General features: G+C 36.3%; 1 protein-coding gene across 3 annotated transcripts in view; it reads right to left on the bottom strand.

The window, feature by feature from the left end:
- The window catches only part of LOC127867563 (uncharacterized), a 74,080-nt gene that overhangs the window by 47,038 nt on the left and 14,189 nt on the right, over positions 1 to 12,853 (bottom strand). The gene's annotated exons all lie outside the window — the stretch shown is intronic.

The following is a 12,853-nucleotide window of genomic DNA, read 5'->3' as shown; positions in this document are numbered from 1 at the left end:
ATATTTGTGAGGAAACAGTAATACTGAACATTTACCATGGTCTAATATAGCCATTATATGCATCTTTTGACGATTTTAAAACCTAAAAATTATAAAGCGTTGCAACGCGAAACGATTGAATAATTTGGAGAGTTCTGTTTTTGTCGTTAAATTTTGTGAAACTACGAAGATTGCTTATATAAGGTATAAAATACGTTTAGCATGTGTACTTGGCGGAATAGCTCAGTAGGCTAAAGCGTTTTTACTTCAGGACTCTTGCAGGACTCCAGGGGTCACTGGTTCGAAAATTGCTCCGGGCAATGTTCTTTTCCTTTTTTTAATTTTATTCTTGATTTTTTACTGGAGCTTTTACGATCCAATGTTTACATTTATCAATATAAAGCATTTAATGAATAAGTTAAAAAATGCCAAAATCTGTGAAAAGGCCCCTTTAAGGTAGTGCACCTCTAATGGGCACATATCCAAATATAATCTAATTAATTATTTTCTTAATCAGCATCATTTCACTGAACTACATGCAAATTTGTAGGTAGGCTTTCCGTGCTTTTAAAAAAATATACCGTTTTTTTCAAAACCACCCCCACGCTCAGCTTTTGTACAGTTTATTTTCACCCCTGGGGTATATAAAAGTTCCATAATTCATTCAAATTTCTAAATATGGGCATGCTGTTGGTGTGTATAGATGCAGTAAAGGTGTTTAAAATTTAAACAAGATTAAATAAGTATTGTTTTACAGACATTTTTTTTTACAAATTTTTATCTATGGAAGAGCGCCATGAAATGTAAGTGATTTCAGCCAAGTAAAAATTGGGTCGGTTAAAAACAAAGTGTCATAAAATTCAAAATAGTACCATTTAAGTTATATTTTAAACATAGTTTTTATAGAAACACTAAATACAGCAAAAATACCAAGAAATAGACAAATTTACCGTTTACTTTTTGAAATAAAAATAAAAATTCAACATGCATCATCCGTATTTTCAGCAGTAAATCACCCAATTAAGCCATAACGTTGTTTTAATTTAAAAAATTGAAGGATGTGCATAAAAATGTCAACATATTAACAAAAAAACATAGCATATATGCATCATTAAATCAAATTACGTTAGAAAAGAAATAAAACGTGTCGCAAAAACTAAGCGATGTCGGTAGGATTCGAACCTGCGCGGGAAGTTCCTAAAAGATTTATAGTTCATCGCCTTAACCACTAGGCCACGACAACTTCACATTTGCGCAAGCTTAAATTAGATATGCATACGTAAACAGGTAAAAAGGCTCGCCAATCTTTGAAGAAATCGCGAAATCGTATTTTTTCAGATGATATTTGGATCAAAGTCAATATTTATTGTGAAAATAATGTATTCTAAAGGAATTACGTAAACATATAACAAAATTCGAACTTTGAAAAAAATAAAATGCATCTCTCGGAAATAACCAATCATTGAAGATCGACAATGATCGTAAAATAAATCGCGGGAAATCATTAGAGGTGCACTACTTGAGCTGGCAGAACGACTTATCGGGAGATCTGCTATGCAGCTTTTTGCAACGTGAATTACAATAAAATATGTCTTCACACGCATTTTAATGATAAAAACTATTACGGTAAATAATTTGAAATTCAGTGAACAGTAATAAGACACGAAACATGATTATATCGTTTGCTACGTATGTCGATTGAATAAAAGAATAATCAATAAAAAAACGCTTACCATTGATTCATAATAAGATCGTTAGTTCGCCTTACATCGGTAGACGGCTGTATGCGATGGACATCAACTTCTCAAACAGAACGTCATGGAGACGAATTAGTATTGCTTTGTTTGTGATGTCCATGGCTCTCAAACATACTCCGGAATAACACGATATTACACGCAATGATTATGAGGGATGGAATACCTTTTTTCCCGATCTTTCATTCATGGCATTTCCCCTGCTTAAGATTTCATTTTAAAATAAAGATCGCAAATGTGTTAATAGTAACAATTAACACACTTTTTGGGAAAGAATTTGTGTCTACATGGTCACCATAAACCAAAATTTTATGTCGAAGCATGCATACAATTATTAATCTACAACAATTCACAAAGCAAAATATAAATGTTGCTAAAATAGGTGAAAATAACCATACATTTTGAATAAAATATGCCCATTCATTTTTGTTCTAAAATCGGAATTCAATGTTCATTTTAAACACATATTTTACTCAAATTGTTTTGTAAAATTTACAGATTTGTGCTGAGAAGTTTGCAAATTAGTGTTATCTTATCAAAATCTTTATACATAATTGAGTCGCGCATGACAAGTTATAACACATAGGATAAGGATAGGCATCAAACAAATGCAAATTAAAAGATCTCTGATCGGGGTGTAGTAATTTCATATTGTGGTGCCAAAATGATCGTTAACTAACTAAACTTTGGATTAAAGAAACAAACACAAGGATTATCAATATATGATGTACATCAAATATTTTTATAATAAAAGTATTGTAAGAAGAACATTTAGTTGCGAAAAAAAAACAATTGAAGAAAATGAGGCTCGAAATGAAGATCTTTAGATCTGCAAGCAAATGCGTGACCGCTTGGCTTACTTACTAATAAGTATGACTGTATACATGTATGAGCTTTAATCAAGTACATTAAGTTACACAAGTATATTGGTAATTCACGACTCACCGACAAAAGCAAATGAATGCCAGATCAATGTTGTCGGATCATACTTTTCTACACAAACAACAATTAAAGCGATATATAACAAAGTCTCTTGTTTATTTAAACAAAACGCTGTATTTATTTTATGCCGAAGCTTTCGACCTTACGGTCTTCATCAGCGGCCATTTTTTATTTCAAGATGTTTCAAATATGTACGGATATGACGTCGTGCATTTCCGGCGTCAACGTTGTTTTCGCGCCCTTTCATGTCTTCTTATTCTTGCACGTTGATGCCATATGGTCGGTATGTCCTTAGTTTTGCCTTGCATAATTGCTCAATGGTCTTGCGATACTCGTCCGACCCGTTTAGTTTTTCAAGTCCCACTATTTGAAAATCATCCATGGAGTGTCCGTCTGTGTAGAAATGTTCAGCTACCGGGTCACTGCTGTGTGCGAATACGCGACAGATTCAACAGATGTCGCTGGTACAGAGTTCCGCCGGTCTCTCCCCCATACACGTACTTGCGACAGCGACGACAGTTGACCGCGTTCACAACATTGGATGATTTGCAATCAACATTGTTTCTCACGCTGTACTTTCTGCCGCTGGGATCTGTGAAGTAGTCCGCCGTCATCATGTACGGGCAAGTGGCGCACCTCTGCGCCCCACAGGGCCCGCTCATGTTGGGCTTCCGGAAGAACATCCTATTGTGTTTCTTGTGTACTAGGATGTCTTGCAGGTTGCAATCCCTTCTGAAGGCTGCTAATGGGGGCTCAGGCACACTTCCTTTATTCGATCAGACGTGTGCAGCGTGTGTAGATGTCTGCGGATGATACGGCCGATGTTCGGTAGTGCGCGCGAAAACGTAATCACGAGCGGAATCCTCGTATTATGTTCCAAGTTTTTCTTTTCGCGTAGAAGGTCCTCTCTCTTTTTATTGTTAACCTTTATTAATTCGGTCACTACAAACTCTCCGTCATATCCACGGTATGCGAGCTGTGCTTTCACCGCCTGTCTGTGCTTCAGGTAGTCAGCCTCCTCTGAACGAATTCGTTTTGAAAGCACATCCAGACCATATGGTATCGCTTTTTTTGTAGAATCCGGGTGCGAAGAATCCCTGTGTAGGTACAGATGTTTATCAGTAGGTTTAGTATATAGGTCGGTTTGAAGGCGCCCGTTTTGTATTGATGTCACCGTGTCCAGGAACTCGGTAGAGTTTTTCCGAAGAATAGCGGAGCTCGAGTTTAATGCGAGTGTTGATTTCATTTCCTTGTGTGTTGAAAGTTTTACGTGTCTTGATACCATGCGTCCATAAGCCCCACACATCATCCACAAACTGGAAGTAAATATATATATATATATATATATATATATATATATATATATATATATATATATATATATATATATATATATATATATATATATATATATATATATATATATATATAGTCGTGATCAAAGCTAGACTTGTATTGCAGTTATGATTGTTTCATACAAAAATTCTTATTTATGCCTCGGTCACGCTGTCACGAATCAGAGCTACGAACGAGCTACGAATACTTTTTGGCACAGTTGGTAGCTATCCTTACTGGACCGTGGCTCTCCGTACTTAATCCGTGATCAGTCGTAGTAGTTTTTTGATGTCTGTAGCGACTCTTGACAAATTTTGAACATGTTCAAAAAATTGCTTCGAATTTATCGACCGTAGCGTATCCGTAGCAATCCGTACTAAACCGTACTGATCCGTACTAGTTCATAACGACACCGTAGTCGTCCGTACCTTTTCGTAGGCCCAAAGATGTTCAAGAATTTCTACGGATTAAGACGAAGAACTACGTAGCGGTACGGTTACGCTACTAATTAGCTACCATTATTCCACGGATATACTACGGAAAGCCACGGTTCTAGTACGTTGTACTACGGATAGGCAGGAATTTGCACGATCTTGTACGATGTACTACATTTCAGCACGAAACAGTACGGACATGTACGGTCCAATACAATTGCTACTGAAATACATCATTGAAAATAAATCAACCGTACACGCATTTGTTAAGTTAACAATCATGAACCGCCAGCAAATTGCGTTTGCGATAAATTTGTTACACTTGGCTATTGATATGGCACAAAATGCAGAGGCCGTAGTCGAGCTGCTTGACGATATGCACAGAGGTAATAATGATTCAATATCGTATAACTAGTATAGCTTTGTGCTAAAGGTTGCGTATTTAGAAAATATTAGAATTTGAACTTACTAGTAATACATTTATTTTATTTGCAGTCACTGCCTCATATGCCTTTTGAATCTTGCTCTAATTTTTACGTGAATTAATACTTGTTAAATTAATAGCCGACATAATAAAATACAAAATTAATAATACTTTCCTAAGCATAATCTATATTTATACATCAATAATTACATACTTTATCGGAGGTGGTGGATAAGAGACTGGCTTTTAAGACGACCCGCTCTCGGCCAAAACGAGACTTTGATGGCCGAACTGATGGCTCAAGATCCAGCGGCTTTTAGAAACTTCACCAGAATCGGGCCTGATATGTTCCATTAGCTATTACAGGTCGTTGGTCCCAGGATCACGAAGAACCACACCTGGTTCAGACAGTCTATCAATCCAGATTTGAAGTTGGCAATTACCGTAAGGTTCTTGGCCACAGGGGGCAGTTACCGTTCATTAATGTATGGGTTTCTTGTTGCACGCAATTCGATATGTAGTATTTTACAGGACGTTTGTGAGGCCATAGTTTCAGCATATGCTGGGGATGTTATCCAGACTCCTACTGAGTCTCAGGAGTTGAAGGCCATAGCCGATCAATTCGCGGTTAAATGGCAATTTCCACACGACATTGGAGCTCTAGATGGAAAGCATGTAGCCAAACGATGTCCCAAGAACGGTGGCTCATTATACTATACATGTAACTATAAAGGTGACCATTCTGTTGTGCTGATGGCCCTGGTGGACGCCGATTACCAATTCATATGAGTAAATATTGGGTCGCAAGGAGGATGTTCCGACGCACAAATCTGGAATCAAAGCGACCTCACGTTGACAATCGAAAGGGGGTGGATTGGCATGACAGAAGCAACACCTCTTCCAGGTCACGGCAGACCAATAGGATACTACATTGTGTATATCATCGCAGATGATGCATTTGCCATGAGGACATTGCTCATAAAGTCATTCTCACGACGAGGCCTTGAGAAGGACGAGCGGATTTTTAACTATCGCCTGTCTAGAGCCAGGAGAGTTGTGGAGAATGCTTTTGGTATTTTCGCTCAGCGATTCCGATACTTAATGTCTATTCTGCCACAAAGACTCTTTCCCAAACACGGCTGATTCCATTATTTCTGTTACGCGCTGTTGCTGCCGTTTGGATGTTCTCTTTTTGGGAGGCATTTTGTGTATGACAATACATGAGACTGTGGTCGCAATGTTCAATCGTAGTTCGTTTCTAACTGTCCGTAACAGTCCGTCGCAATTCCCACTGCTTCGTAGCGGACCGTTCTGGTTCGTATTTACCCGTACAAGACCGAAACGCGTCCGTAGTTAGATCGCACTGATTCGCGTAGCATCGTACGTAATCGTACCAGACCGTAGCGGATTCGTAGTTTGATCGTACCGATTGGTGGCGCTCCGTACTAAATCGCGTCGATCAGTAGCAGTCCGTACCTTTCCTTGTTCGTTTTCCAACATTTTGATGGTAGATTCGTCGAAATCCGTACTCACATCGTTGTGCTCCGTACTGAAATTGTAGCGGCCTACGAATTGTGACAATTTCATAGTCATTCGTAGCCGATTCAATCGTAGCTCATTCGTAGCTCTGATTAGTGACAGTGTGCCCGAGGCATTAAGTATTCGGATCGGAACGGTTTGACAACAAGCTGTATATCTACTAATTATACTTCATCGAATATCGAGATTTTGAACAAGTGCGTGTATAAATGGCTTTGTTTGCCTGATCAATCTAATAAGTATTGCTTGAAAACCATAGCGTCCAGTAGTTATATTTTGAGATTATTTCAAGTAGTGAGTTGTATGGGAAATTGTGAGTGTACATGTAGTGACAAACTAGTGTGTATAAATGTAGTGATTCACCCGGTATTTTTTTCAGAAGCATGTACATGTATGTAGTGGGTAACATGGTAAAATATAAGTTTGTTAAAATACATTAAAATGAAATAATAAAATCATCGTTCAGTAAAGCAGCCCATTTGACATAATATTTCCAAATATTAAATCGCTGGCATAGCTAGATCTAGTGGTAGTGGGTTTCCGGGAGAAAATGTAGTGTAGTGACTTGGCACCATTTGCACGTGTGTGTGTGTGTGTGTGTGTGTGTGTGTGTGTGTGTGTGTGTGTGTGTGTGTGTGTGTGCGCGTGCGTGCGTCTCAAACTTCAAGATAATTCTTTAAAATAAGGGCCTTGCTACTGGTCACTCATCATTGAAGATTAGGTTTTATAGAATTTAACCAATAGCGCTTAATAATTGTTATCGTGGACATCTCATGAAACTCAAAGTTGAGATGCCATACTCAGTCTTTAATATGTATTTTAATTTTATGTATTTCGCTTTAATAAGGCAATATTAACATTTAAAAATATATTTAAAGAATTCATATTACATCAGCTCGCAATTTTAACTCCTCGACCAATAATACTTAAAAAAAATCTTTTTAACCATGTGGGTAACAATATATTTGGAATTTCTGTTCAAATTCGTATGTTTCCACAAAGATCTAATTAAAATTATGAATGTATGCAGATTGAACGATTTATAGGAATGGACTATTATTTAAAAAAAAAAGATATTATTTGGTATTGAGCATGGTTTACCTCTGAAGGTTCGTCTACCCGGTGGAAAAAACTGACTCCATCCTCTATTCGGTCTTCGGCTTCAATCGGGGTGGTTGCCACTGGCGAAGACGAAGCGCCCAACGTAGGCGAGGTGTCCATGTCCGGAATGCGGCTGGTGCCCATCGACGGCTCAGTCCTGTCACCTGGCCACATGGTCGCGTTCTGTTGTTTAAAAGAAAAAAGACAATGTGCAGTGCATGTCCATCCTAATATTGATAAAACGGTCGTATGTATGTTATGCTGATATTTATGCTTACCTCTGCCGATATAATGTATGTCTCTGGCAAAACCCATAGACGGGCGAACTCTGCTCCTCGGTTGCTGCTTCTTATCGCACCAAGTGTTGTACTGGCATCCAAAGGCAACAACTTATTGCCCCGTTTCCCCTCTACTAAGTCGAAGGCAATCCCGTTCAGTACAGGGAACAGCTCTGTTGCCTTCCTCTTCAGGTCGTCATACGTTGTGGCCAACGGCAAAATGACAGTGCACTCCGATCGCCTCCCTAAAGTAATTAAAACGTCTAACAATATAACGTCACTTAAACATGATATGCTTCACAAATAAATGCCGCTGAAGAAGACCGAGAGGTCGAAAGCTACGGCGAATTTAATCAAAGAGTTTTAATTTATAAACGGCTAGAAGCGACTTCGTTTTATAATATATATATTATATACATATATTATATATTATTTATTTATATTTATATTTATCAGGTCAGTAGTGTTTATGTCAAACAATGTATGGGGCTATTAGGGATCAGCTATCAAGCCAACAATTTATCTACAAATGAATCAATTTTAACATAACAGACAATTTCATACGAGCAAATACGCAAAACAGACAATTTCATAAGAAAAAATACTCTTTTTACAGTTCAATGACGTCATCTATAGAACATTTCATAATTTTAGCGGTATTATTTCAATTCAATCACATGTATTGCACAGAAAGTTAAGAACAATGATAATTTTATTTCTCGACCGTTCAAGATTTAAATGCCTCGCAATTATTTTTTTGTAAGTCTCATGTGATATATTTCAAAATGATGGGCAGTAATCTGTAATTCTTTTCTTTATACGCCCTACTCTGGTCAGGCATGTTACATTACATGTGATAACTTAGTTGTATAACATGACGGTTTGCTTTTGTGAAATAAGCTTACCCAAGCCCTTGGCTAAGAGCTTACCCATGTCAATCCCAGCAGTAGACCTGTAATCTGGTCTGTCAAGGGCCGTAAATCGGACTTTGATTGTTGTTGTCCGCCTTCTGTCGCCAACATCGACCCGGTTTATTATTCCCCTCCTTCGTCGAATGGTTTCTGTTGGGGTGGTTCTCGCGTAGTACGCAAGAGTTGGCAGTCTCGACACCAGCTCCTCGCCGTGTCGTAACGCCGTTACATCGTCTGCAAATGCTGTCGTCTCGGCCATGGCTGCGTTGATATGTCGTCTAAATATGTCCGCTTTAAATAATCGATTATAAAGCATGAAAATCAACTTTCAAACAACATATTTATTTAGAAAATATATTTTTGTTAATTAGACATCACTTAAGTCATTGATATTGTCGTTTTAAATGATAGTACGTGATTAATGTATTTCATACTCGTTAAATTCATTGGTAAACAAATAACAACCAGCTGAAGTCTGACATAAATTGTACCCGGGTATTTGAAATTATCACATGTCTTATGGTAGATTTGGATATATGGAGCTTTAAGTATATTTAAATTCGCAGAATGATCCATACATGTAAGTAAATAACAGTTAACATATGAACGCGAAGTATGAAGAGGTTGCGTTGTGCGCTTTTACAAAATCAGATTACAATAATGAACATCGAAAACAGAAACGAATCAACATTTACCGGCATTTCTCGGTGTGTTCGGAATCCGGAACTCATCTAAATCCGAATCAACGGAGTTTGCCATCTCGCTTTCCACTGAAGAATTGAAAATTTAAATTGAACGAACATCCGAAGGTTAGCAACTTTGCATATTTTGAGGAACAATAACTCATTTCTTTAACCTCAATTGCATGGATATCATAAGCAGGATCTAGTGGAGATTGAACCAGCAACCTAATTATGGCTTCTGTCGTCACATTGGATACATTTGGATAGTGGCATGTAGTCACATCTTACTCCAACCCCTATAGATCTTAGAAAATGTTCTGTCTGTAACGAGATGAGTTTCATCACAGATCTTGAATTCTATTAAAATTACTCAGAGCAATTTACAACCCGAAAACAAAAGAAAAATGTTAAATTGATGTAACTTATGATATCTGAAAACCAACATTTTCTATTATTACTTTTCGGGGAAACCATTTACCATGCTCTTAAATATCTACTATATGCATCTTTTGGTGATATGAAACGAAACGAAACGATTGAATTAATTGTTAAGTTCTGTTGTCGTGTTATTTTGGGATACTACGATGATTGCTTATATTGGCAAAAATACATCTACTCTGAGCATGAGCATTGATGGCCGAGTGGCCTAGTCTTTTTACTCAAGGACTCCATAGGTCAGTGGTTCGAGACCTGTTGAGGCTTATTTATTATTTTCCTTTTTTAACTTGAATTCTTGTGTTGGTTTTTAACTGGAGATTTTTAGTTCAAAAGTTTAAATTCCTCAATATAAATCATTTCATGTCAAGCTTCAATACATGCCAAAATCTGTTGGACGGACCCTTTAATATGTATTATGTACATGTTTTGTAGAATGATGTGTACTTTACTTGTAAACATGTCAACTGTTAATTCTGATTGTAAAAGAGTTGTAACATTCTTACCAATAATGTACTAACAGTCTGTATTCAGCGTCATATAGTCTAATAAGGCGTATACAAACGAACTTTGCGATCGTTTCATCATACAATGCTTTTTTGTTATACATGTTACCAATAGAAGATAGAAGTATTTAGCACGCGTAGTTTTATCATGATGTCATTTTCCACATGCCTGTCAAGTGGTCTTGTTCAGACTTTTAAAACGATTTTACTTCTAGAGAAAGGCAAGTCAGTCATTCTTTGATATTTTTTGTTCTAAAAAGTACTTTCTGCAATGCATGCTATCTTTTTTGATACGTTAAAAAGTAGTACGATTCCTTTTACCAAAGTATGAACCATTCTCTGCACTCATGAACTTCAAATTATGTCACTCTAAATGAGATACTAATAGACTGATCGTAATGACATCGATGATTTCGAAGAATTTGTATGTCTTACAAGTACACTATACATGACATGCAGGCATCCTTCGTTTATTTTATATATGAGCCGCGTTCAGAGAAAATTGGGCTTAATGCATGTGCGTAAAGTGTCATCCCTGATTAGCCTGTGCAGTCTGCGCTTGTATGATATTTTTAGTTTCAATAAAGTCAATCCTTACAGAAAATCTAATTTAGGCGGACAATGTCGTACCTTATAAGCCTGTGTGGACTGCACATGGTAATCTGGGATAACATTTTACGCACATGCATTAAGCCCAGTTTTCTCAGAACAAGGCTCATATATTTATTATAACTTTTATGATGAATTATTCCTTAAAAGGCAAAGTCATACGGAAAAACTTTATTTAAACTTTACGGATATAAAATACGGAAAAATCATGGTTATTATAATATATCATTCCTTCACTCAACTGAATAATATATCTTTGAATAGCTGTCAATTTTGTAGTTTTAATTTGAAATGATCTTACAGAGTATATTGTATATTACGATTTTGTAGTGACTGTCATGTTTTATTGATAGCAAACACAATGTACCCATATCCGTTTTTTTCATCATTTAAAGTTTAAAGTTTCAATTGGTTGAAAACTATAAGTTGGTTTGTTAACTACTTTTAAAATAAAAATGTTTCCTAAATTGACAATGGGCGTATAAACAACAAATAACGTCATTTTCTGCAATTTCTTATACCTTAAGAATTGTCAAACTGTTCAATAAAGATACATGTTTGGCCAATTTCAATAAACAACATCAGTGTGACAATCGCTCCGTGTTGCGAGTAAAAATTGGTTATGCACTTTTTTTATTGTCGAACTTAAACATTATTGGAAAACGATCTAGTATATCAACGGACTATTAATAAAGAAATCTATATTGATAGATCTTAATGTATATTCAAAAACTTAAATTATTGTTTGCGTGATGCGGGTATGAATAAGCCAATCAAACATAATTATTTCGTTAAAATTGGTTACGCACGTAATTTCAATTTCAATCGTAATTGTGAAATGTTTACGGATATAGCCGAGATACATTAATGCATTAAATTGTGTGTGCGTAAACGATTTTTTTGTAAGAATTATAGCTTACCTTCAAACTCTAATCCAAATTCAATGTCGAATATAACAGAAAACAAGATATAACATGTAACGCGTTATTATCACGCAAACTTTCGCCAATAGGTTTCCAATCAGATGGGTGAACAAGTGTGTCTTAATTGGTATCGAGAAAATTGTACTGACTAATTGGATAGGACCACTGCATTTATAGTGTCGAATTATGAGCTATAACAACAGCATGTCATGAATGTTCGTGGATAATTATCTGCACCCTTTTTCTTCAGGAGGTCGCGAAGCCCCTTTCCTACCAACAGGCTCCTGTCAACTGTAGATTATTGTAAAAACAACATGCCATCGATTTGTTAGTTGTCACCAAAGCAATAATGGTAACTGTTTAAAATAGTTAATAAATAAATAGATGAATGAATAAATAAATAAAAAGAAGTTTGCTCTATCTGATGATTGGGGACCTTTCATTTTCAAGAATCACGAGAAAACAGTTTTACATGTAATACACGTTTATTCTCAACATAATTTAAAAATGCATACTATGTATTTTAATCTGTATACAAGTATGTGATAAAATACTGCAGAAATCTGCGATTGTCTCCATCAATATCCTTGTACTGAAGACAAGCGACCGAAAACTAACGGGTTACGGACATAAGCCGTCTGGGACATTAGCCCCTTCAAAAGTGTGCACTAGGACGTTAGCCCCCAGGTGTTTTTAAACGTTCATAACTTATTTTAAAGGAAGTATTTTTATTCCATTTTCATTTCATATGTAAATACATACAATTATTATAAAATGTTGAAGTCTTATATATATTTTTTCCAATATATAGCTTGTACAACACGTATTTTTTTGTGTTTTTTACAATTTCTTTACTGTTTTAATTTTTTGCAATAGTATTATGATCTTGAATAATTGCCCCCCCCCCCCCCAAATAAAAAAAACACTCTTTGATGCCTTTTTTTAAATAGATTATAAGTAATTACATGTGCTTACACATACAGCCATTAATAAAGGTGTG

Source organism: Dreissena polymorpha, chromosome 2 (assembly GCF_020536995.1).
Source record: "Dreissena polymorpha isolate Duluth1 chromosome 2, UMN_Dpol_1.0, whole genome shotgun sequence".
Classification (NCBI taxonomy): Eukaryota; Metazoa; Mollusca; class Bivalvia; order Myida; family Dreissenidae; genus Dreissena; species Dreissena polymorpha.
Note: the sequence above shows the minus strand (reverse complement) of the source record. Positions and strands in the feature narration are given on the sequence as shown.